This window comes from Atractosteus spatula, chromosome 22 (assembly GCF_055471065.1).
Source record: "Atractosteus spatula isolate fAtrSpa1 chromosome 22, fAtrSpa1.hap1, whole genome shotgun sequence".
Taxonomy (NCBI): domain Eukaryota; kingdom Metazoa; phylum Chordata; class Actinopteri; order Semionotiformes; family Lepisosteidae; genus Atractosteus; species Atractosteus spatula.
The window spans coordinates 15,789,916-15,815,839 of NC_142727.1; the positions used below are offsets into that span (position 1 = coordinate 15,789,916).

At 38.9% G+C, this 25,924-nt stretch overlaps 1 protein-coding gene across 1 annotated transcript in view; it reads right to left on the reverse strand.

The window, feature by feature from the left end:
* The window catches only part of ntm (neurotrimin), a 356,083-nt gene that overhangs the window by 318,903 nt on the left and 11,256 nt on the right, over positions 1 to 25,924 (reverse strand). The gene's annotated exons all lie outside the window — the stretch shown is intronic.

Genomic DNA, 25,924 nt, shown 5'->3' on the forward strand with positions numbered 1-25,924 from the left:
ATCTATTGCATGTAAGATAATGCAAACTATAAGAACTAAACTACAAGATCACCTGGTGTAGTATATATATACCAAGAAATAACAAGGATTTAGAAAGTAAAGGAAAAGACTTTTGTCTTGCCTAACCAACTTGTTAGAGTTCTTTGAACAAGAAACAACAGTAACAGATACAAAAAGGGCATGAAATATAGTGATTTTAGATTTTTGGAAGGCTTTTGATGAAGTTTTTCATGAAAGATCAATTTGTAGGCAGTAGACTTCAGGAAAACGTGAGTATTTGGATTGAGAATTCATTCTCAAATGATAAGAGGTGAACATTCAAGAGGCTACTGATTATTGCTAGGATATACAGTATACATAAAAGGCCTCATTTTGAATACGTGTTACAATTTTGGTCACCATGTTATAGAAGAGATGCGGCAGCTCTGGAAGGAAGCCGAGAGAAGAGCAGTCAGACAGTATAATCCAGGCCCACTTGCTTCCAGGGCTGTGTGTTTAGGTCTTTGTCAGATGCATGGTGAAGCACTGATCGATAAGTATGGAAGTGTTCACTTCCGCATAAGCAGATAAAATGTACCTGTACAATTCAGAGTTTATTCTGCTGTTGCCATAATTAGACACATCATTAATAAAGGCGAACTTCACAGCTTTTACATCACCTTGATACAGTTTCAGTTACAGTTCTCTGTCTCACTGTCTTCTTGTTCCAACCCTCACCTGCATCATCTTTGGACAGTACGTCTAAGCAGACTCTTGCCTATTCTTTCTGCTAGTCTGAAGTAAAAGCTAGACTGGCTGACAGGAACTTTACAGCAGTTTTACGGTGCCTAGACCCAAGAGGATAGAAATGAAGAGCACTCACTGTATATCCTGAGCATCAGAAGACACCTCTCACTCTGTTTATGTATGTATACTTTTAGAAAAAAAAACATTTTGGATTTTTGTTACGGATACTATGTTTTGGTGCCCTTATGATTAACTGATTATTCATGACTGGCCATGACACACTCAAGGGACTTTAACTGTTGCATAAGCACCACGTCACCCCATTAATCAAGGCTGATTGTGCCCAGGTTTCGAGAAGATTTGACCTGCAATGTCGATTGTAGCGTGAATCAAGAAAGGAACACAAAGAAAGCGACCAATAAGCTCCTTTATTCATTGTTCAAGAGAACAACATCTCTGTGCTATCGGCAAGGTGGACTCTTGAGCAGTAGAGCCGAGTCTTCTCCAGCTATGAATCAATGTGCTGTTGACCCACTGAACAATATGCTAATTGTTCTGTACAACAGTTCAATTGATGGGGAGGTCCGAGTGTGATCTGGGCAGGACTGTCGTGTCGCCACAGAGCTTGCGGTGTTTGATGGCAGACTGACTGCATGTCACTACGTTGATCAAGCCCTGGGACCCTTCTGGTCCCTCCTCCTGGTTCATCCAGAACTGCCAAAACTGAGGCAGGAAGGCGCGTGTTTTTATGCTACTCGCCACACCTAAAACCCCACTCAACATCTGTGGGATGATCCAAGACATCCTGTGGCATCTACAGTATTACTTGGAGACCAGTGAACAAGCTCCACAACAGGCTTGGGGCAGAATTTAAGAACCCAGCTTCTGTAACCAGGTGCAAAGCAGGAATCGCAGTTGTGTAGCTCGTATTGCTTCCAAAAGTGACCACACAAACTACAAACCATTGTAGCCTTCTCATCAATTATTTTTGATGGCAAACGTTAATGCAATAATTAACTTATTTTTACACTGATTCAGCAAAGTCAGTTTTCAAGAATTACATTGTGAAAGAATTGTCATTTAGCTGATGACATCATCCGAAGACAAAAAAAGGTCAATTTTCTGATACTGCCTATATTATACTACTGTATTTAAAAATACAAGAACAAGAATGACAAATACAATAAAAAGTTATGTATCACCTCATTTTCATGGCTTGGGCAATATAAAATATACATAGATCTCATTTTTTTAAACAGGCACCCACTTTTTAAAGAAAATTGGGTTTTGCTGAAAGATTTCATTGTACAAGCAAAATATGACTGGAGACAACACTTTGCGACACTGAGCTTTTCCTTCGATTGCAAAGCAGCAACCAGTCATTCTTAGTGTGGATGAACTCTGCAATTCTGATTTCACAGCAGAACTGTATTCCAGAGAGCTCTCCAGTCAAGGAAACTCATACACATTTAGTACAATTTGTGTCTGTTGTACGACCAGGACAACATGGTTCCTGATCTTTTTTGCAGACTGAGGCACTATACTCGATTTAAAAAAAAAAGTCATTGGATGGACTATTATGATGGTTTTAAGTTCTTATGGTTATCATGTCTCTGGAGTGCCGTGCTCGAATGTGATCGGAAGGTCTGTTTATGCACATTATATCTTTTTATCTAACAAATGCTGAACACCTATGCAATCTGCTCTGTTCAGTTATTGGAAAGCAAATTAAGAATGACGGCTAAAAACGGCTCCAGCTTACACAGGATCTAAAGAACTCAGTTATTAACTTCTGTATCCACAGCCAAAGCCATTAATACTCTTATACTACATGCCTCAAGGAGAAGTAAATCACAGCCATTAATCCACTTTCCCATATTCTGTACGTTAGGTGCACACAAGCGTAAGGAGGAGAGAAAAGGCAGTTCACTCCTGGAGCAATTAATAAAAATACACAAGAAGCACAAAAGCACAGGGGAGGGTGGGGTCAACGAGCAGCGTTTGCTCTTTACAAGGTTCTTTTTTTCTTTCTTCGGGCTCCTGTTGAGCAGCTTTCCGTGATCGAGAGTGGCGACATGTTGCATAGAGTTAGTTTAGAGGAAACCAAAAAACAAAAACAAAGGAGTTTCGCATTTGCGCCCGATTTAAAAATACATGCAATAGCTGTGAAGTGGATCCCAGCCTGCCTGGGCAACTTCTGAAAACACGGCACTCTGACTGCAGCCTATGAAGCAGAATACTGAGCGTTTGATGTCATTAACCACTTCTGATGTGCCAAATGTGGTAAAATGTTAAAATCTTCCTAAAATAATCAAGCTGCATTAAGAAAAGGGATATGTTTTCACGTATTACCCAGATGGATAGGTAACCCTTGCAGTCAGGTTTCTGTTCCTAGATATCGCATTTCACCAGCACAGCAGCTGTCAAAGGGATTTCCTGCAGCTACAAATAAAGTATATTCAAGGCTCCAGGCTCTGTTACTCACAATCCATACACAGCAGGCAGTTTAACTAAGAATGCAATCTTTGCATCTTTTTAAAAACCGGGAGTTATTTTTTTTAAATCATACCCCAGACAAGAAAACTAAATCTATGATTAATTAACAGAAGACTGTTAAAGACTGTTAAAACCCGATACCTGAAGCTGAGAAGTCGTCATTTACACACTCAAGCAAAGTCTTTTCCACGGTGGTGCTAGATTAACCACACCGAAAATAACAATTTTAGCTCCTTCAAAGCTCATCTTAACCCATCCATCCATTTTCTAACCACTTCTTCCAATTCAGGGACGCGGGGAGCTGAAGCCTATCCTTGCACCCAGAGTAAACCCCCACAAACATGGGGGAGAACATACAAACTCCACACAGACAGCACCCCAGATCCAGAATCAAACCCAGGGCCCCAGCGCTGTGAGGCAGCGATGTTGACCACTGTGCCCACCATGCTGCCCTCATCTTAACCCGTTTCCATAAACCAAATTAAATATTCTGTTAGGTATTTAAATGTTGTGAAAGAGGGCCATTTCAGAGTCCATAATGTATTAAAAGGGAAGGGACATAAAATAAACAGATGTGGTCTACAAGTGCAGCTGACCATCCATTTTACGATAATGCTTTCTTAAACATTACCGAACAACCATTTCATGTTCTTTGCACCAATCGTCAAGCCAGTAAGTAAATTTCAGGTTGCCAACACCCAATCATCTTGCATATTGAGCATCAGAAGAACCGTATCACACATTACTGCAACAGCTTTACAGTCCAGAGTCACCAAGCTGCTGTAACTCGAGATTCTGTCCCCTGTCCAGTGGGACAAGCTTGTGCCTGTCCAGGTGTTACTTGCCCTAGATGACGCGTGTCATCCCTGCTTATTCCACAGATGTCCGATGGGAGTCGCCTGACGAGTAGAACATCCTCCTCATGTCCTCCTTCCTTCGTCGCATTCTTCTCTTACAAGAAAGTCGTTGTTACTTGGGCACCATGACAACATGGGTGGTACTGCTGGCATGCTGACATGTCAGGATGAGCCTGCAGTGTTTCAGTGAAGCACCACGGACTCAGGTTGCTATGAAACACTACAGGTAGAGTGACTAGTCCTGCAGGACTATGTATGCTACCTGCTGATACACAACTGCGAGTAATTGACATTAACTTGTTTCATTGCTAAATGACTTGACTGAGGAGTCCATCCGATGCGTTTTTCCAACTTGCAACATACCAATGGCACAAAGGCGATGTTCTGTTGATAAATTAAGCATAAAAGAATGGAGCCAATATGCCGCTCTTTCTTGATTTTCACCAAGCGTTAACATTAAACATGCTAAAACACCTAATCATCTAAGTACTAATGAGATGACTTATTGGTTCTGCGAGAGTTGCTCATATGTGTCACTCTTTGGTGTCACCAAAAACTTTTAATCAATATCTAAACCCTATATACAATACTTTAGGTTTTAAAACATAAACAGGATACATTGCCTTCAAAAGAGCAACCTTTTGATGAATTGTGTATATTAAACTTCATAATAATGTTTTCAAATCTTTAATGGAAAACTGTTGTTTCCACTTGCACTTGTAAATTATGTTTACATACAAGTTCAATTTTAAGTAGTGCATTACTTGTACAAGTAAATTCTAACTAACTAACTGATATTATTGCACTTAAAGGAACTTTATTTCAAAATGCTTTAACAGAAACAGCATTGGTAAAAGCGTTTTTGTTTTCCCCAAAAATGCAACATTTTTAAAATCATAGCCCCCAATACTTTTCTTGGAAAAAAAACAAAAGCATTAACGATGTTACTGGAATATTACATGACACAGAACACAAATTTTTCCTTTTTTTAGAAGCACAGTGAATTGAAAACAAGAATGACTCAACCAGCTTGACACTAATACCTTAGCAGCTAGCATTCCTCTGTCATCAAACTTTTCCTGGCTTTCAACATCCATTAGCTAAACCCAAGAGGAGCAACATCAGGCATTTAAAAGGGCTCAGACACCAAACACTGTGACAACATAATGCTCTTTAAAGAAAACCGCCCTATCTTTTGACATTTTAGTGGCCATCGTGGATAAATGCTTGTGACATTCTGGTGTTCAGAAAATGAAAAGGACAAGAAAACTCTTGTTTTGCAATTTAAGGCATTGTGATCAAAAGGATATTGTCAGTTAATTTTCCCAGTTGATCCCGTCTGTTGCTTTAAAGCACCGTCTTGTCTTGAATGCTCCACTTCAAAGCACAGTCATGCAAGCATCAAAACATGGATTCTGTCCTCTATGCAGAAAGTCTTAGACCAAAAACAATGCATTTGTAAAAGCACAGCCTCCTGGCTGTCCGTAAGACTGAAAGATACACGGTGTGTACAGATAAGATGATTGAGTTGTCAAACTACAAGGAATATTTATTAATGTCACATTATACCAGTCAAGAAAGAGTGTACAGCATATCCAGTGGACATGTATAAATTGTAATACAAATGCACTCAGCTAAAAAGCTCTCAAATCTTAGATGTTTTTTTCTCTCAGTACTTACAATAGCTACTTTGCATTTCAACACCAATTAATTTTAAGTGACTGCTGCAGTTCCTGAAAGCATTATGATGGACATTGTTGGCAAAATTTTCTCAGAAGCTGAATGGGTTAAGAGAGAAAGACAGTGAGACACAAAGAACAGATTTCTAAGAAGGACTTTAGCTGCCAACCGCCCGAAAGATCATAACAGGTCTAGTTAATTTCGCCATGATTATTTTCAATTTGGAGGTAAATGGGATCTTCACCACACTTAAGTGATAACAGTCCTGCATTTTTCTATGTTATTGTCATTAGCTTCCTGCAACCTCAAAATCTCCATCTGAAAGGGAAATGTTACCTTTCTGCTTTTTTTGCTGCCATATCAAACAGGAAAGGATATAGCGACCCTCTTTAACCTTTTTCCTTAATAACAGCCTGTCAGAATGGCTGTCGAATAAGCAATCAGCAAAGGAAAGTGGGTGAGATTACTGTACCTTTCCCTGTTGATGAAGTGAGAGGACTTTAGGGAGAAAATTATCTTTTGTCAAAGAAGCTCCTCATGCAGTGTAATCCAAAGGACAGCGGTGAAGGGTACACAAACAATATAAAAAACACCGGAGAGAAAGAAGAGGCTGGTGGGCACTCATGACATTTGACTCATACCTTCCTGTGCATTCTGTATGACTGTCCCTGCCGGGGTCCCCACAGAGGTATAGTTAAACTTCCGTAACCGAAACATTTTCATTTCATTCAATACAATCACACTAGGGTGGCATGGAGGTGCAGTGGTGAGCGCTGCTACCTCACAGAGCTGGGGCCCTGGGTTCGATTCCTGGGGTGCCGTCTGTGTGTTCTCCTCATGTTCACATGGGTTTCCTCTGGGTGCTCGAGACACTGTACCTCCCACAGTCCAAAGACATACTGGAACATTAATTGGCTTGTGGAACACTGGCCCTGGTGGGAGTGTGTGTATGTCTGTGTGGGTCCTGCAATGGGCTTTTGTCCCTCCCAGGATGCATCCTGCCTTGCACCAGTTGCTTGCTGGGATAGGCTCCAGCTCCACTTGAATGATATGATTAGAAAATTAATGGATGGACTATCACACTAGTGGGCAAGACTATATTGACTGAAAAAGGAGAAACACAAATACTACTGCAAAAAAAAGTACAGAAAACGCATTTACTCTTTCAGATCATGACATTCTTGCTTTAACTGCGTAAAATTCACATTTACATTGACACTGAACTGAACACAGAACTGGCCTAGTCATGTAAAAGCGTTAAATATTTGCATTAGAGATGTACAAATGAGGATGGAAAACTTGGCAAATCCTTCTTCTCCTCCACCTCCCTCCTTTGATAAACCCACATGCCCCTAGTGAGATAATTGTTGGATTTTTTTTCCCCATCATTTTAATTTGGAATTGGTGGTGATTACTTTTTATGCCTTCAAAATTGGAATTGTCAGTTGGCAATTGACTCTGCTCAGAGCTGCAATCTTCATATTAGCAGACGAGGGAGAGAAATCATCAGGAACACTCTGAAGACATCTGCTTTATCTCCGTATCGCAAGCTCACAGCACGAGCAGCGGAGCTGACACATCACATGGAGGACCTGACTCAGCCCTCACGGGTTCCACTGCAAACGTGCAGGTGCCCCACCAGCTACACAAGAGTAGCTTCTGTCGGGGGAAGAGTTGAAACACCAGGCAAATTGTGAAAAAACATAACTTCCCTGGTGCTGAACATGTCTTGTCAGAGTGGTCAAGTTTGTACCAGTGGTCCCTGGGTACACGGCTCAAAGCTCCACTGTGTGCACCTCCTGTGCCACAGACAAGAACTAGAGCCGACATCTGCGCCAACACATCAGTCCAAATCACAGGGACATGGCCGTACAGAAGCATGCATTTTTAATATTTCTAGATGGTGACATGGCAGAAGGAGTAGAGTAAAGAGGGCAGACCTGAGGGCAGAAGTTCACACTGCATCCCCTAGAAGGCTGTGAGGAAAGAGGGAGTTTTATTTTTCCAAGACCCTATCTGATTAAAAGATCCCTGAAGTTCAGCTGCTCTGAATAGGATCACTATATACTGTTTATATTCACAAAAACAGAATACGATGTATTTACCAAGTAAAGTAGCGCCTTTAAATACGTTTAACTCTTATGGTGGGAGAGTTACAAGGATTTGTAAGGCAGAATACAGAGATGACAAAAGTCCTGTATTGCCTAAGATCCACTGTTAAACAAGAAATCCACACAGACATTGTCTCCAAGGAAATGACTCAAAGTAGTCAAGCAGTCGATATTTTCAGCTGTGTTATCCTAAGATGAGCACTGCTAGGCATTCATTTTTATTTCTGGTCTATTCTTAACCGAGCCACATCAACACTTATGACAACTTCTATTCTAGCCTAAAAAAGTTAATCTTGCTTCGTACCTCACAGTTGAACCCAAGCTTTCTGCACAATCTCTTCAAACATCACTCAGTGAGCAGCCAATTCTACCCATAATGTACTAAGAGAGAAACTGCTAGTTATTTATGAAAAGTTATATAGATAAAACAATGTCTCCTACCTCCAAAAGGAGCTACCCGTGTACTTGCTGACAAAGTATGTTGTCTTGTCCTTATACAATTCCGATGAAAGTCATCTTGGATACCATATATGTTTATTACATTACTTTTCACCTTCACTTTTGTCATTCTGTCATTTACTGAAAATCCATTTGATGGGTCTCTGGGAGCTGATAAAAGCAAACTCCACCCTCCTCGTACAATCTGCCTGAGGAGCAAATGACTCAGTCTGCTGCAAATGACTTTGTTTGTTCTGATAAAACAATATTATTTTTGGAACTATTACTGTGACATCCAAATAAATGCAGCCACACTACCTAAAAATACAGATTTCACAAGATAGACTAACACCTCTGTGAGAAAACTTATTAGGGAGAGCATATACTCAGCAACTATTTATATGAAGTAAAGCGATACGGAAAACCAAAGACAACTAGTACAAAGCCTTTCAAAAATTAAACATTTTATCGAGAGATATTAATGAAGGAGAGAGCACACAACTTGTACAATATTGAACATAAAATTGTTCACTTGTGTAATGCAATTCAATCACTCCATGCAATGGACATCTACTGCTGCTAATTTCGTAAAACTTCAATAAAAAAAAGGCTTCCTGTCTAATCAGTAATGTTTTGACAGCACTTTTCAAGAAGCAAGTATTAACACATCTTCAAAACAGTGCTACTTGCCAAGATGAAATCCATCATACATATAACAGCATTTCTGATGACTGGGAAGTATGCTCTTCATGCTGCTGATTTGCTTATTAATTCCAAGTGATCACTAAGCAATATATTAAATTAATGTGTAAAACCAAGAAAGCAAGGATGTAATCAAGCTTACTGCTGAATTTGTAAACCTTTCTGCATTTTGACCATAAAAAACTAGCGTTTATACTGTATATGGATATTAAACAGAAGTAAAGCAGAAAACCTTTGAAGATATGAAAGTTTCCCAAAAAGAAGCATTATAAATGCAACCAAAATCAAATGAGTTCCTTCGGATAAAGCCCTGCCATATTCAAAATGTCCATCTTCAACACAAAGGCGATATTTATGCGACACAAAAATCAAGCAATGAAACAGAACGAAAGAAACAAAATGTTGGTCTTCTTAACCAAAAATGAAGACATTCAGAAGGTTAATACACCACAAAGCTACACGTGATCAGGGAAAACTGCACTGGAACGAACAGACCTCCGATTTTTAAAGTTTGCTTTATTCCTTATGCTATGATTTATTGTGCATTTTAAAATACCCACCAATTGCTGATATATCATTAAGAAATACATTTTTTAAATTTCTTTAGGTTTTCAGATGTAGAGAACCTGTAATAAAGAACTGAAACTCTCTCTCACTGGAAGGTATGCCGTGCAGAACAGAACCATTTCCAGGTTAAACCCACTGTTCGGCTCAAAACACCGAAATAAACCTGCTTCATTTTCTTCTTTAAAATTGAACGTGGACTACCCTGAAATGCATTGTGGCAGTCACCTGTCATCCTGACATGTAAGATACGAGTCAAACGTGCAAGTGCGATCACTCAGGAAAGTAAGAAAGTGGACACAGGATCTATGGATCCAAAGTTTACTGTCCTAGATCATTACAATAACCACCGCAGATTCTGTGCTGCGTAACCTTCCACTTGGTTTAAAAGTTGTCGGACATGCTTGTACAAGCTGCCGATATTACAATGGGGGGCAGACAACAGAATTGCTAGAATCTTTAAACATGGGGGCACAAAAACTCATGCTACCATGTTGAGGCGAGCTGAAATTGGTGTGTCCGTTAGCACGCAGCAGTCTTCTCTCATTACTTCATTAATGGACCAGACCATTGCTGAATACAAATCAGACTAACCTCCAAGCCAAGGAAAACCATCTCCTGCAGATTCAATCTTGTGATTTAAACATGTACTTTACATTTTTGTTCACTGCAAACGAAATAAAATATCGAATGGCCTGAGTTAAATGACTGTGATGTGACAAACCTACATTTTAGATTAAAAGTATACAATCATCGTATTCCTTTCAACCTTCAATTGTTACCTTGGTCTCTGCTGATGAGTCACTGCATTTCAAACCAAAGTTGCCGAGATGCTCACAGCAGTTTTAAAATTGAGCTGAAGATATTATCCAAAAACTGGAAAGCAACGTGCTCAACAAATCCATAGCTTTTTGTTTGTGTGTATAACACATAAATGTGCACACATATACAAGTGTACCTATAATATTTTCTAAAATATAATTTCACCAATGGAAGTTGTGATGTTGTAAAGCATCAAAGTATATGTGAAAGAATTCAGAAGAGGAATAATTTTGCACTCATGTTTTGTTAGAATTTTAAGTACAGATAAACCACCTACTTTACTACATTTACAAGTTATTTATAGAGCGCAAAGATACATCTGATTCATTTCGACAGACGTATGAAATATTAAATACGCTAGAAATCTGCAGCTTTCAAAAGGATACCACAGACTGTGCCAGGTTTGTACTCACTGTCAAGCTGAATCTCTTTGCCTTAAATGGAAAAGATTGTGTGGGGATTTGATTCCAGTATTCAAAACCCCTTAAAGCACTAAAAATCAAGCCTAAAGGATGATGATGAAACAAAAGGAAATTTAAACTAAGTGCATTTGCAGCTGCAAAAAGGAAGCACCTCTTCACACATGTTCATGGATATCTGGAAATCAATCAAGGGATGCCGTTGAAACTGTCCTGAGAAACTTGATTTTCTAAATTCCTTAAAAATCACAAAGGAATGACGATGACATTGTCAGTGTCACCTGAGAGGGAAGGGGGATCTCACTTGAAGTCCTCATCAGTCCAAAGAGGGGGCTACGACGAGCTTTAAGAAACTTTTGAAGGTAAAAGGGAACAATATCTTCATATTTCTAATATAATGCAGCTGTTTACACAGGGAAATACTTATTTTAAGAAGGAGAATGTTATCCCCGCCCCCCTCCACCACCATGTTCCTGCTCAATTTCAGCACAGCCTTTGGCTGGACTCTGGAATTTCATCCAACGAACAAGACAGACCAAATGGCCTCCAAATCCTTCTTATGTTCTAGTATTCTCAGGGCAAAATAGAACCTACTTCACTGACATCGGAAACCAGGACTGAAACATGTGGCGTCGAGGAGGCATTCTGCATCAGTTTTTAAAAAAAAAAGAAGTGTCTATTCGCCAATAATGTCAAATGCCGAAATAATAATGCCGAGAACGTGCTTGGAGGTCACAGCACACCATGAACAGAATTCAGTAGTACTGCGTGCAGGAGGACAAGGAACACACAGCCGACACCAACACAGCGCATCAAAGACCAGACACCTCACTCACTGAGGTTAGAATGCAGAGCACTCCCAACCTCCCTTGAAATTCCTCAAGGAACGTGCTGCTCTTACATGCAGCTCGCCGAGTTTACAACGAACACTGTTTATCAGTCTATCAATGTGGTGCTTAAAAGATGCAAGATCAATCCACATGCTCAGCTGAATTAATGGGCCACTCTTAATTCAGAAAGAGTCCAAAAGAGAGGAGAGGCTAGGCCAAGGCCCCGTTTCACCAAGTGTCCAGGTCTGCAGTAACTGCAAAGAGGATTTTATCCGTTTCTTTAATCGTGTTTGTTTTGAATGGAAAATAAAAAAGGACAAAAAGTGCAAGGTAGCAGAGAACTAAGTTTTCCACATCTGTACAGGTAATACCTGTGATGCACATGGTAATCTACATTAGCAAGTTCTTAAAAATACATACTTATAATATACAGCAAACCATTATGATATATTTTCATTTAAAAAAAAAGCACCCAATTTTTTTGAATGACCAAAGTCTTCAGAAACAATCGGCAAACACTTTTTGCAATATTTCATACCCTTGCTTTTACCCATTAATCACAATCCCAACTACACATGGCACTGTATTGGTATCATACATCTGACTTTAGATCATTCATGTGTTCCTGGAATCAAGACTGGAACTAAAATTAGAATGCGAGGAGATTTGCGTAACTGGCCCAATAGTTCTCCAGAAATTAGAGACTTTCTGATCAAGACTTTAATGGGTTTTAACAAGAAATGCAACACAGCAGCAGGTTGAGAAAGCCCATTCTATCTTGTTTTCATCCCTAAAAAAATGTATATTGTGTATGTCCTCTGTGTGTGGATTTAGAAATGAACCCGTTACTCAGAATTACTACTTACTTTTTTAATTGGAAGAGAGCTAAACTTTATCTGGCTGAAAAATACACTGCTAAGCCTAGTGCAATCAGATCACATGGTATACGTACTGTATATCCCAATACACTGTGACTTGATCACATTTTCCATCCATTTTTAAAAGTCAGAAATTCAAATTAAAGCACGGTTAAAAATTACAGCACCCTGAGATACAGAGTGTCCTTCAAGTCTGAACAAAGCTCTGCCTTTAAAACTGTGGAGGCTGAATTTCTACTAAAATGATTTGTACTGCAGACCAGATCTGAGGAAATGAAACAGACCAGGGTTTATTGAGAACTGCTTGAGGTCTTGAAATTGGAGGTCAGAAGTAATACGTTAGGATCACCAACCAACAGAAAGACATGCAAGTGCTGGCTTTGAGCTGTAATGGTACATTTTTTTTTACTTTTGAATTGTTTTCTTAATCTGCAATATCTATGGAGAACATACAGTACATCAATTCTGTGGATGAAGACAGATAAAGTTGTTTTTGCAGCATCACACAATGCAAATCAAAGCTATTCTCTTGTGGTCTTTGTAGTTCTGGATTAACTGAAATGTAAAACCACATCTCTCTGCAGAATCATAGGTTCATATTGTAACCTCAAAGTCATGAAAACCCTGCCTCTATACGAGCCGTCTTAAATATTTCTTAATGTGGAAAATCGGATCTTGGATCTACACCCAAGACTTTATCTCTATCTGAAAAATGCAGCACATGGCACACTGCTGTGCTCGTAGACATTTCAATTTCCAATCACTGGGTAACTTTAAAGGCACATTTCATCACAAATAATATTGCCTTGAGATTGGACTTTAAAGACACTGAATTGCAAAATTGCATTTTTTTTTCAAAAAGTCTATCTTAGATTTTATGCATGCATTTCATGCAGTGTATTTCCACTAATCCATGCATCCAAACAGGTAAAACCACAAATAAGTAACGCAAATTCTATCTACTGTATGGCTTTAAACATGTTTAAGATTTGACCATGATAACTGTAATAAACGTACTGTATGGATTAAAACCCACACCCATGATTTAATGCTGTGTTCTGTACCGTAAATAAAGATTAATCCATTCTGAAAGATGCATATGGAGTCCCAGCTAACTGCATCTTCCTTGCACTACTGTTAACAGCACCAGTCTCTGTATTTATACATTTATCTACCCAAACACTAGAACATTTAATCTTCTGCACAACAAACAGCAAAAAAGCTAATATTTTCAATTCACTTTTCAAGACCCTCGTTTATCATAAAAAAGTCGAACGGGTGATTAAATGTTTTTGAATTGAAATTGCTTTCTTAAAAAATTGTTTTATCAGTTTTGATGCTCAGTAGCTACTGTACTTGGTAGCCAGATATACAGAAACATTAACATACCAGAGCTGGATGCAATGTCGGTCAGGTTTTTCAGACTTACCCTCTGAAAAGATCAATTTCCAGCATGTCAAATGATGTAAAAAAATGAGTCAAAGATATGGTTACAGTATTACAAGAAAGAAAGAGAGCGATCTTTCTTCTCATAAAAGCAATTAGTAAACACTCATGCCCAAAAGGCCTGTATTAAGTCTGTATCAGTGTATGTTCACAGTTACTCCAAATGCATTCTTTGCATAGGGATTCACAGAATTATGGTATAAGCCCAAAATGACTTTTTTCAAAATTGCACTGCTCATAATTTTAATACTTTCCATTATTCGTAGAAGGAAATATGACTAACTATAACTAATCAAATTGAAAACAGTTTATCTGGATTACTTTTTCCCTGCCTTTAACCAACAGTATATATTGATTTTATTCCCATTTCCCTTTGCATTGTCACCACTCTGGCTGGTGCTTTTATACGTGACTAAATTCTGCCTTTGCAGCTTGTGCCACAGATCTTCTGCCAGCTGTCTCGAGGCGATGCCCAGCCAGACCCACGCTAATCCTCTGCAGAGGAACCACCTCAGCCAGCACACAGCACACTCCAACCAACCCACTGTCACAAGGGACGGAAAGCTGAGACAGAGACAAACTGTTACAATAATTTCTAAGACTGTAGGCGATGGACTTCCCTCCTTTAACAGAATCAGGCTTCTTTAATTATTTTACTCAAGTATAACAGTTTATGGATGGATAGTGTAATTACTGTATTGGAAAATTGATAATAGTGTTCATTATAGCTCTCTTTTGGTCTTGCTGGAGGCCAGATTGGCTGCGCTGTTAAAACTATAAGAGCAACCTACCGTCGGGACATCTAGTGGTTAGTTCACCAGATAGCATTCTCAGAGGGACCTGCTTCTCTGCCCCCATGTCCTAAGGACATTTGAGCCGCTGAATGCATCAAGACCAAATCTTCAACAATAAAAAACCCAGAGATTAAAGCTACTTCTTGCTATTCTGTTTTTTAAATGCTGTAGACAATCCCTGTTTAAGCTAAAAAAAAATGCACAGAAAAACTGCTTACTCTAACAGCACAACAGATTAAATTTGCCACCAGAAGCCTGCACATCTCTGTGTCCTGTAATAGGATTAGGCTGCTGGCTCCCACCGTAGATGAAAGCTCTAGTGGTTTGTGAAGCTAATTTCAAATCTGACACAGGAAGGCTAGTTATTTGTTGATATGGAGGAACTTTAACCTCGGATGTCAGCGCATTTTCAAATCTGTCAGGATGAATGATTGTCCCACAAGAAAGAATGGGGAAATAAACTGCATTTTACTCCTCCTTCATACATGCTAAAATAAATATTGGCTTCTAATAGCTATGGAAATATAAACATTTAAAGGAGACACTTCTATTCCATGGTGAGAATATGACTTCAGCAACACCTTTAACGCCACAATGGCACTGGGATGGGTTATTAAGTGTGGACTACTGGCAAACCAGTAAAAGAAGGACATTTCACCTGAACCGTAGCCTTTTGCCTCACGCCATTCGTACTTTTACTTTCAGAGTACATATCGGCTAGTTTTGCACCCCTTAATGTAATCCTGCTATTTTCTGTTTTCATTTTTCGCTTTGCCGTAAACGTGTGATTAATTTAATACACAAACGCAGCCTCTCGCTCGGAACCCTGCTGCAGGAAGAGCGACGACGGGATGACCGTGAAGCGAGAGGGAGGTCTGGAATGGAATACACTGCATTATTAAAGAATGAATGAACAGATTACTGCTTTCATTGGGAAGAGATTCACTGGGGAAAGACAACCTTTTTGCCGATGTGTAATATCCATACTCAGATCCACCAGAAAATATGGGTACAGTGCAAGGAATGCATTTGAAATATACCCGTTTCATTGGTCACGAACACCAATTCATCATCAGAAAAGAACATGTTATGCGATACTTAGCCCAGTTAATACAAATTTGCATTCCTGAATCACGAGCCTGATTAGCTTTCAATTAATTTAATCCTAACTAGATGAATTAATCACTGTTTTCTCTACCATGCATATAAACAATACATCAAACCAAACCACAAATAAGGAAGTAATGCATTTAAACTTCATTTCAGTCTAACTAGAATATGAACAAAATCATACACTAGTCAAATTCTGGAGCAGGAATCAATCAGATTCTCCTCGTTCCATCTAACCTGCATCTTTTATCAGCACATCAATTTACTACGAAAGTCTTTTTCTCCTTAAATATAATTTTCCACAGGCTTCTGGGTGCAATGCTGCCATAGTTCAAACAGAATGTACCACATACTGTATGCCATTTCTTTTATCACAGCACTGTATCTCCTAGGAGAGGGTAAAGCCCTCCAGAAAGGTTTAGAAATTCACAAAGCATCCTTACATGGATTTATATTTTATTCTGGATGAATTTTTCTCCCCCAATGTCTGCTCTTTCTTCCCAAGTCCAACTAATTCCGAACATCTCAGTCTGACTCTGACTGTTTCAGGACAGACCCTGTTGTATTCCCCCAAAGAAATTTCATTCTCCTTCAGTTATGAAAATGACATGGGGGGGGGAATGATGAGAAATGGAATAATGTAATCTCGACAAAGCGTCGCTGCTTAGGTCAGAGGTACCTCTAGGCCGATGCTTGCAGTTATTTCTTGAAATTATGTAACAGCATCTAGGTTTTGCATCCGATAAGACACTGCACTCGTTTGTCTGTTCTTGTGGCTTTTCAGATGAAGGCTATTACTGCACAACATTCCCCCAGTGCCTTCACTGACTGCTCCAGCCTTACTCTCATTAAGCCAAACCTAGTCGCTCCCATCAAGCACTTAATCACAGGAGTTGCCAGAATGGGCTGACACCATCAATGGAGACGGTCCTCTGCTAATGTGAAGGGTCTGAGAAATGTTCTCTAAAAAAGGGGAGGGAGGGGGGGACAGGCATGATCTCACAGACAACTTTACTGATCACTCAATGTGGTGTACTCAGGCACTTCAGACACCACCAAAGAATAAAACAGAATCAAGAAAGAAATAAATCTGGTTCCTTACAGCAACCAGGGCTCTAGCACCTTCAGAAAGAGATTTTTTTTTACTTGCAAGCCCATTAAAACAAAGCAATCTACTATGTGTCTGGGCAGGGGCAACACTGACCTGTTTTTGGACTAAACATGAACTTTCTGTCTAAAGCTGATGTGCAATATATGCTGGGGATCTGTGCTATATATTTATAATGTGCAATACATCTTCTTGTGTGCTGTACATTCTGGTTTGTTTGTATCTTCTGTACTGTGTGCAATTCTGTAAACTTTTTTTTTACTTTTTTATTGCACTTCTCACTGTATTGTATTGTTGTATTATTGTATCATTTCGTTACACTGTACTGTGTTGACTGTGCCTGGCTGCTGTTGCACTGCAATTTCCCTCACAGGATTAATAACGTATCTATTAATCCGAGAGGTCCTTTATCTCTTGGTCTGCTACAACAACATTTAAAAACTATGAAGCCACATTATGGGAACGTCAACAAAGAATCAGAGGAAAAATCTTGATTTTTAAATACCTCTTAGCTTGTAGAAAGCAGGCACATTCAGTATGTAGAACATGATCAGATTCTAGGAATTTTTGGGGGGGATGTATGTGAACATCACTCATTCATTCTGAATGTCAGCAAGGAAGTGTCACTTGCATTTAGCACAGGTTTAAGGGCATTCCCACAGTCCAATTGGTTAAATATGAAGGTGTCTGAGTGACTGAAGAGCAGAGGTAGGCCTTCAGACGTTATAAACAAGATACCATACATCACTGACTGCAAACTAACCCTGAAGGCAGAGAGATGACACATTACTTCTGCTTCTGTTTGGACTGAAAAACCCAGCAACCCATTTCAGATTTTGTGTTGAAATTTTTAAGGTCAGATTAAATTAAAAGATGCTGGGTGAATGAAAAGGAGATGTATGCTTAGTTTTTCACAGTATTAATATTTTCTTTTATAGTTCTGACCTTTTCTTACTTCCTAATTTCACCTTTTGCAGAGCAATTTCAAATGTCATCTTACTGCAAATCTACCTTAAATGCTCTGTTACGTACATGAAAAATTAAAGTACACAGAGCTTGATATATCACAAGCAAGACTCCTGTTTCTTGGCTTAAGTTGCCAGCACTGCAGACTGACCTATGCAATATCTCTTATTCTATTAGTTTAAAAAATTGCTTCCCTTATTCTTTTGCTTTCGGCAGCAGAGGGGAAATGGAGCACTGTGCTGTGCCTTGCCCAGTACAGAATTCCTCCACATGAACAATGCATTCCTCTGACTGGAACCAATTTTGACTTATTTGAGTAATTTCATCCTCCAAGGTTCAAGAAAAAGAATTCATTCATCTCTTGATTAGATGCTAAAACATATAGTAACTTCATCTGCGAGACTTACAGAGGGATATCTCTGTGGGCACGATGCTGGTAAGAAAACAAATCAGATAATATCCATGGCTTAGCTGTTTTTTTTAACATTGGAACAGGTTTATTTATGTGGATGCTCACGGGGAATATACAGGAGCTATACCACACTGATGAGCCCTAAGGAAGACAAACCAGTGGTCTCCACTTGTGTAGTATTAACTAATCGTACTCAAAGTAGAATTAAAAGACTCCCTGAATGTTCAGCTTTTTAACTAAACCCAGTCAAAAGTAATATGCTTTAATTCAGACTAAATCACCGCAATATCTACAAACTCGCAACTGTGTTTCTTACTAGACAGATACTTCATATGCACCTTCCTATGAGCAGTTCACTGAGGTGTTGCCATCAAATGGTGGCAAAAACACAAACTGCATGACTCTGGATAGTCAGCCAGAATTATTATACTCTAAGCCGCAACGTGCCACTATTTGAAGATACTGCTTGGCGTGCAAAAAAAGGTATGTTCAGGACGGATGGACGAAATGTTGTTGTTTCCAGTGTTATGAAGAGCAGAAGGAGTAGCCAGTGAATTAACATCAGTAATAATTACTGAAAATGGAAACGATGGAAGAAATGAACAGCAGCAAGCCGGAAGATAAAGTCGACAGAAAATCAATGCTCATTATTTACTTGGTTTGTTGCAAAACAAACAAGTTAGATGATTGTAAAGTTTGGAGAGGTCATTTTTTTTGCCTCGAGTCACCAGCGCATCAATCCAGAATCGCCAGCTCGTAAGCCCCGAAGGAGCTTTCACAAAGGTTTTGTGGTCGATTATTTATTTGCCAAACGAATATGCCTCCAGGTGCGTGGAGTTTGTATGTTCTCCCCATGTTCGTGAGGGTTTCCCCCGTGTTTATGTCGGTGTCTGTGTGCGCCCTGCAACGGGCTGGCGTGCTGTCCAGGGTGAACCCCACCTCGTGCCTACTGTTTGCTAGGATAGGCACCAGCTCCCCTGCCATGCTGTGTTGGATGAAAGAGTGAGAAAAGGGCTGGCTGGATGTGCCCCCAAAGGTTTTGTAATTTGATTTTGTTAGATTATCTGTTTTATTAATGCCTTTTATTGCATATACTCATTTTTAAACATCACCACTTTATAATGCTGTGTGCATACTCCAAACCGGCTCTGTGTTGTGTCCTACAGTGTGGGCAGGTGGCTAAATTTGAATGAGCCAATGACCCATTTCTCCTGCTCAAATCATGCATTTCTGATTCAAACATTACTGTAACCTCCAGGCCCCTCTCCATATGGTAATAACGCAGGATATTAATTTTCTATTATAGGCAGTTCATAGTAAGTGGACCTCACATATAAAACAATTTACAGGCAATACACAGCAACTCTGCTAAGACATTAACCACGATTGTAAATATATCAATCTACTCTCTATTAATACTTTCATGCTTTTCTAGCTGGAACCAATGAAAATAAAATCGGAGCTTGTCCCACAGGTGCATGAGGTCCCAAGTGCAATGAAGTGCATTTCAGTATCTAGTCTGAACCACCGGCTCTCTGCTTCAATGATCTTAAGCTTGTTTTATTCCATGCAATGTAATTTATTTACATCTAACCTTTTTTTTTGCTATCTGATTAAAAGAGGCTGTTTGCAGTCCTAAATGCAGTAATAAAGAGGCCTTTCCCTTTACATTGGGACAAGGTGGCATCTCGGTTCCCTTGTGTAATCTCCTACAAAAGTTCTAGGTGTTACATATCGATCCACGAGAGACTTCTAGGGAAGCAAACTTTTTTTCCTCTTAGGAAATGTATTGTCGAACATGATTTTTGAAATGACATCACCTGACTGCTCTCTCAAGTTATAAAACGCATTTCCCTTAAGGCTGGCTTCAGGCATGCTCCCAGGGGACGTTTCCCATTACCCAGGCTTGGAACATCAACACATTTTATTTCTGAAAATAATACTTACAATTAAAACAATTGTGTACGAATTACTAAGCTTAATTGACTCCTTTGCGATCAAATCCTGCACAAAAAGAAATCTTTACAGTGACAGATTTATTACAGATCTGATGTAAAATAAAAAAATTCTCTGTGGACAAATGAATGGTGGTTTTGCATCAAAGTGTGGCTCCAGGACTCGCTGGAACAAAAGGCAGAGGTAAGTAATAATTTCAAACACAGGAAAGAGATTTATTGCTGATGACTGCATTTTAACTGCCATGATCTGCAAGATGCCTACAGTACATCTACGACTGCTTCCACCCAGGACACAGAGCTAAGAAAAGGTAAGCACTTTAAAAAGTACAGTATAAATTTACTGAAGTGAATTAGCAAGTCTATATGTCCTTTATTTTTCCATTCACTCTCATAAACTCTCTTTAGTTTAGAAAAAGGCATCACAAAAGAGACTGCAGCCTCCTAAAAACCCAGCAACTGGTTAAAATGCCATCACAAATAATCAATAGACTTACTGTACCACAAGAGTTTTCCTTCATTGCATTGGAAAATGGATTTTCAATATGGTTATAGACATGCCTTGGGTGTTACAGCACCCAGGGTGCAATAAGCCTGTTAGCAACAACCTTTCCAGGCCCTGCATTTTCTAAAAGGTCTCACAGAGCAAGTTAACCTTAGGATAACTTCTAGGGTGTAGGGTGACTGCTAAGGGCATTCAAACCTTTATCTTCCAGCAGCCCAGTCTTTTACCACAGTGGGCTATGCAGGCTGGACTCCCTGAACTGCCCGAAAGATTCAAAGAACCAGTCAGTCAGATTCACGGCTCAACGTCCACGCGGACAGCTTAAGCGAGTTTAGGCTAAAAATATTATATACTCTAGATACACACATTGCATCTCACAGTACCTATCCACCATGTTATTCAACCACATTTCAATCAAAGAGTTCTCAAAAATGATATGTACACACCATGTACAGTGTAATTAGAATACCACTGTACATACTAAAGAGTTCTGAGATTTGCAATAAGGCAGGGAATATTCTCTCATTATGTAATAAGTCTAATTGAAAGACTATCAAGGTAATGATGTGTGTAAGTCTTGTACTTTCTATATAAACTCCACAGATACCAAAATTAGATACTTGTTAAATTCAGTCACCAGGAAAGTAACATGGGAGTAATATGGGTGACTTATTTTTTACATATCCCATCTTACTCTTACTTTACATTACATTAGTGATATAATGATATATGATGAGAGTGTGCTATACATACAGTATATATTATATATTTAATTCACTTAATTTTAAAGGTTTTAAATTTTTTCATAGGTTTTAAACTGGAATCACAAAACCCAAAGACATGGTAGTGTTTTGATGGTTCAAATTCACAGAAATAATTAGGGTATACACATAATAAATACTGTACACACATGGATGCCAAGAATATATATTACAATATTATTGAAACATTAAAAATGTAAAAGAATATCTACCAACAGTGATACAAATGGATAACCAATTATTCAGGGATTACACAAGATATTAATCAATACAGGTTAGAAATACGTTGTCATGATACTCATTATAATGGCAATCTTTAATTTTATTAGTCTCATACCAGTACTTTAAAATCTATAGACAGGTAAATATTTGACAACTTCCTTAAATTAAACATGCTTGGAATAAAAGTTTAATACTCAGGTGTTCAGGTGCAAATGTTGCATGTATATTCGCTCAAACTAGAACTCTTGGCCAGGATGCCCTTATGTGCTTTTACTCGAAATTTGTGAAGGTCCACAAGTCAAAATTTAAATGAGCAAAAACTTCAGAATGTCTGATTACCTGGATGTTGCAGCTGCTATGCTGAATATTTGCTGGTATTCAGTGGTGTTGCCATACAAGTCCAACTTATTATTTCACTGACTACGTAAAACTAAAACTGGGAGCTAGTCAAGTCATTTCTCTTGTGGCAGAATTCTGCTTCAGGTAAGTTTCACAACCCAGCAAATAAATTCAATGAAGTTTCCGTGGCTGGTCAGAGTTCTGCTGTCAAGCTCAGGTGCTATGCACAGCTTTTTAAGTCACGTCACCGTGGGTAGCAATTTGTCATGATGTTGGAGTATCGATCACATCCCGAGGTGGGCATTCCCCTCATAGGAGAATCACTCTGGCCCTGTCAGAGGAGTTATACCAGGTCAGTACCAACTGGGGTTCAAGTGCAGATGTTTACCCTTGTGGGAGTTGCAGATGTCTTGGGCATCCATGTGGGCAGTTCATTACTGAAGGGGTCATGAGGGGTCCAAATTATAATGTTTTGATTTGTGTTAATGAGCCAACCTACTGTATTCTAATTATCAATCTCCCATCTCCTCAGCATTCCTAAGAAACTAACTCAAAGATTTAAGCAGTGCCACAGTCATTTTCAAGCAAGCATTTTCAAGGCAAGAGAAATGTTATTATACAGTACCCTGTTTTTCAAACACTTAAATAAGAGCCCTCCAGCTACACCATCTTAACTCAACTCTAAACAAAATAAATGCATCAACATTTTATTTTCAATCTAAAAAAAACCCACAAAAGACAAAAAAGCACTTCAGAATATTCTGGACAAAGAATCCTCTGCTTCATTATGCATGCACTGCACTCTTTGAAGACAAGCTGTGCCCGTTTTGCCAAGATGCAACATCGCAGTTCATCCTATAGGTCTATAATTGGATTGAGATGTATTGATTGGAAAGGCTTAGGAAGAACTGTGAAGTCCCTTATTACAAGACTCCTGATCCCTCAGAATCAATGAACAGGGGAACTGTCATCATGGTCACCTTGTTAATGCCAAAACCTTCCAGGTAAAATAGTGGACTATAATGAAAAGTGTTTTTAGTAGAAAGAACCTAAGAGTGACTGCATGCATGTGTATGGACCCTGCAAGGGACTGGCTCCTCAGGCAGGGTACAAACCCACCTTGTACCCAGTGCCTGCCAGGGGAGAGTTCCAGGGATAAAGAATCCATAAAAATAGATGGATGGATGAACGGAACAATCTAAAATCTGCTTTCAATCGCATCTTTTCCAGGAATGCCTTAAGCCAAGAGGATACACAAAGCACCACCACCAAAAGGGAAATTCATGGCAAGCTTCAGTTCTGTTTTTTCTCCCCTGTGCGAAACATGAAAGCACCTTGGATTTAGCCTTACCTAAGACATAATAAGATGTTACATCTAATGAACAGCCTTCCAGGACATCTAAAGATTTCAAAATGTTAACCTCTTGACTTCTGTCAGTCTTTACTTCCAATTCCCACTGGCCTAGGCCTTTTACCATTCTCAAGTACTGCATTCAAGTATAAATTAGAAAAGGTCCCATAGCATACCTGACCAGGAGTGAGTGGAATCGACTTTGAGCGGGCTCAAACATGCGCATTTTTAAAATCCAACAAGCCACTTAGAAAACACAATAAATACGCATTTAAAATGCCACGTAAATGTATTAAACATTTTGCACTACACCGAGCGTGCTATTCCTAAATTGTTTGTGTGACTCATTTTATTTCTGACAAGTTTATAATGCAAGAAAATCCAGGCACCTAAAATGACAAATGCATAGAGAATTGTCTCAACCTTAAGAACAAGAATCAGCCCTTCGAGGTGCTCAACAGGAAAATACTTACGCCTTTCTACACAACACATTATGTAACGCAGTTAAAACAGTCCAGAAAGACTTCAAAAGTTTCAAATCAATAACTTCAGTGCTTCCAAACCAGTTTAATTGAGCACAAACACAGAAAGAACACAGAACAGCTCACACAGTTAATTAATATGAAACCAAGAGATATAGTCTTCCATTTTATCTTTTTACTGATGCATAAAAGGAGCATGCCCATTTTTTTCAAATTATCTTCAGTGCCCACTTCACTGTTTTACTTTCCTAACAAAATTGTCAATAGTATAAATCCATTAATACATTTTAATAATTTGCCAAAGCCAATATTGCACTTATACACATGCATGTTAGCCATTCATGCTCATGACCATTAATTAAGGTTATCATTGTCTGCAAAGGCACTTCTACATTATTAGACATTCAGAAACATAACCACTCACAAAACCACAAAACCACAAAACAAAAATATTAGCGGTGAAATGACGTTGTTTCCTACCTTCTACCACAATAGTATTCTGTTTAAACAGCCAGAAGAATGGAAACTAGAAAATGCTGTTCCCATCAAAAGCATTTCTGTTTGAATTAAATACAAAAAAAGGTTTAGAGTCTTATGATGATAAATGACCTCATCTCAAATTCTAAGTGCTCACAAGCATTCAGCATCAAAACTGCACATTAAAATTCTTCTGACTACTTCCTGAAGAAAAAAAATGGTTTTGAAAACAAAGTGCTAACATTCTGGAAAATTTAATACTTTCAAATTGATAACATACAGTGCCTTGCAAAAGTATTCATATCCTTGCACAGTATTTGCATGTTCACGTCATGACCCTTTTAAATAGCAATTAATCTGTTATATAAACATCCTACTCCATACACTTGAAGAAAAAGTAAATAGATCATATATGAAAGAAAAGATTAAAAAATGTGATTTAATTAGTATTCAAACCCTTTGTTGTAGCAAAGCTAATTAAGAAATTAGTTGAGTGTCTGTGTGCTCTAATAATGGTTTTTATGATTTCAGAATAATAACACCTGTCGAAGGAGGCTTCCTGGTCAGGTAGAGAATTTCAAGGTTCCAACATGAAGCCTGAGGAGCTTTCAAAGCAAAAGAAAGATGAAGCCACTGAAGAGCAGTGGTTATATAGCACAAATTTGAAAATTGTGTTGTCATTTAATCTGGTGTAAGCCCAACATCACTGAGTCAAGACCATCCCTACTGGCAAGCATGGTAGTGGCAACACTGGGCTGTAGTCTTGCATCAGCAGAAACTGCAAAGCTTGTCAAGACTAATAGGGAAGACAGATGGACTTAAAGTACTGCAAATCTAAGAGGAAAACCTGATTCAGACAAACTACTGAGACAAACATTACCCTTTCAGCGGGACAATGACCCAAAGCACAGGGCCAAAGATACACGGAAGTGGCTCAAGCACAAGAAAGAAATGTACTTGAGGGACCCAACCAAAGCTCTGATTTGAAGCGAATGGTGAACCTACGGAAAGACTTGAACATGTCTGTCCATAAGCAATCCCAAAGCAACTTCAGAGAGCAAATCTGCCGAGAAGAAGAGAGAAAAAATGTACCATAGACTTACTTTACAAAACTGGCAGCAATTACAGCCGCAAAAGATACTTCCAACAAATATTTAATCCACCGACTGAATAAGTATTCACATCATCATATAGCAGTTTCTATATATTGATCTATATTTTTTGTTGACATTTTCTTTAACCTCTCTCGTCCTTAGAGGTCTTCAGTTTGAGCATTCAGGTTTCGAATAAAACATTACAGTAAGTTTAAGTAATTAAACAAATGGGGATTCAAGAGAAAGGGTCTGAAAACGTTTGCCAGGCTCTGTATGTGTATTTTTTTTAGAAGAAGTTGATGTGAAGATCTGCATCAGTGTGCAGGCCGCAGGAAATCCGGCAGAGGTTAATGTCAGGATGAAAACTAGAAGGAAAAAA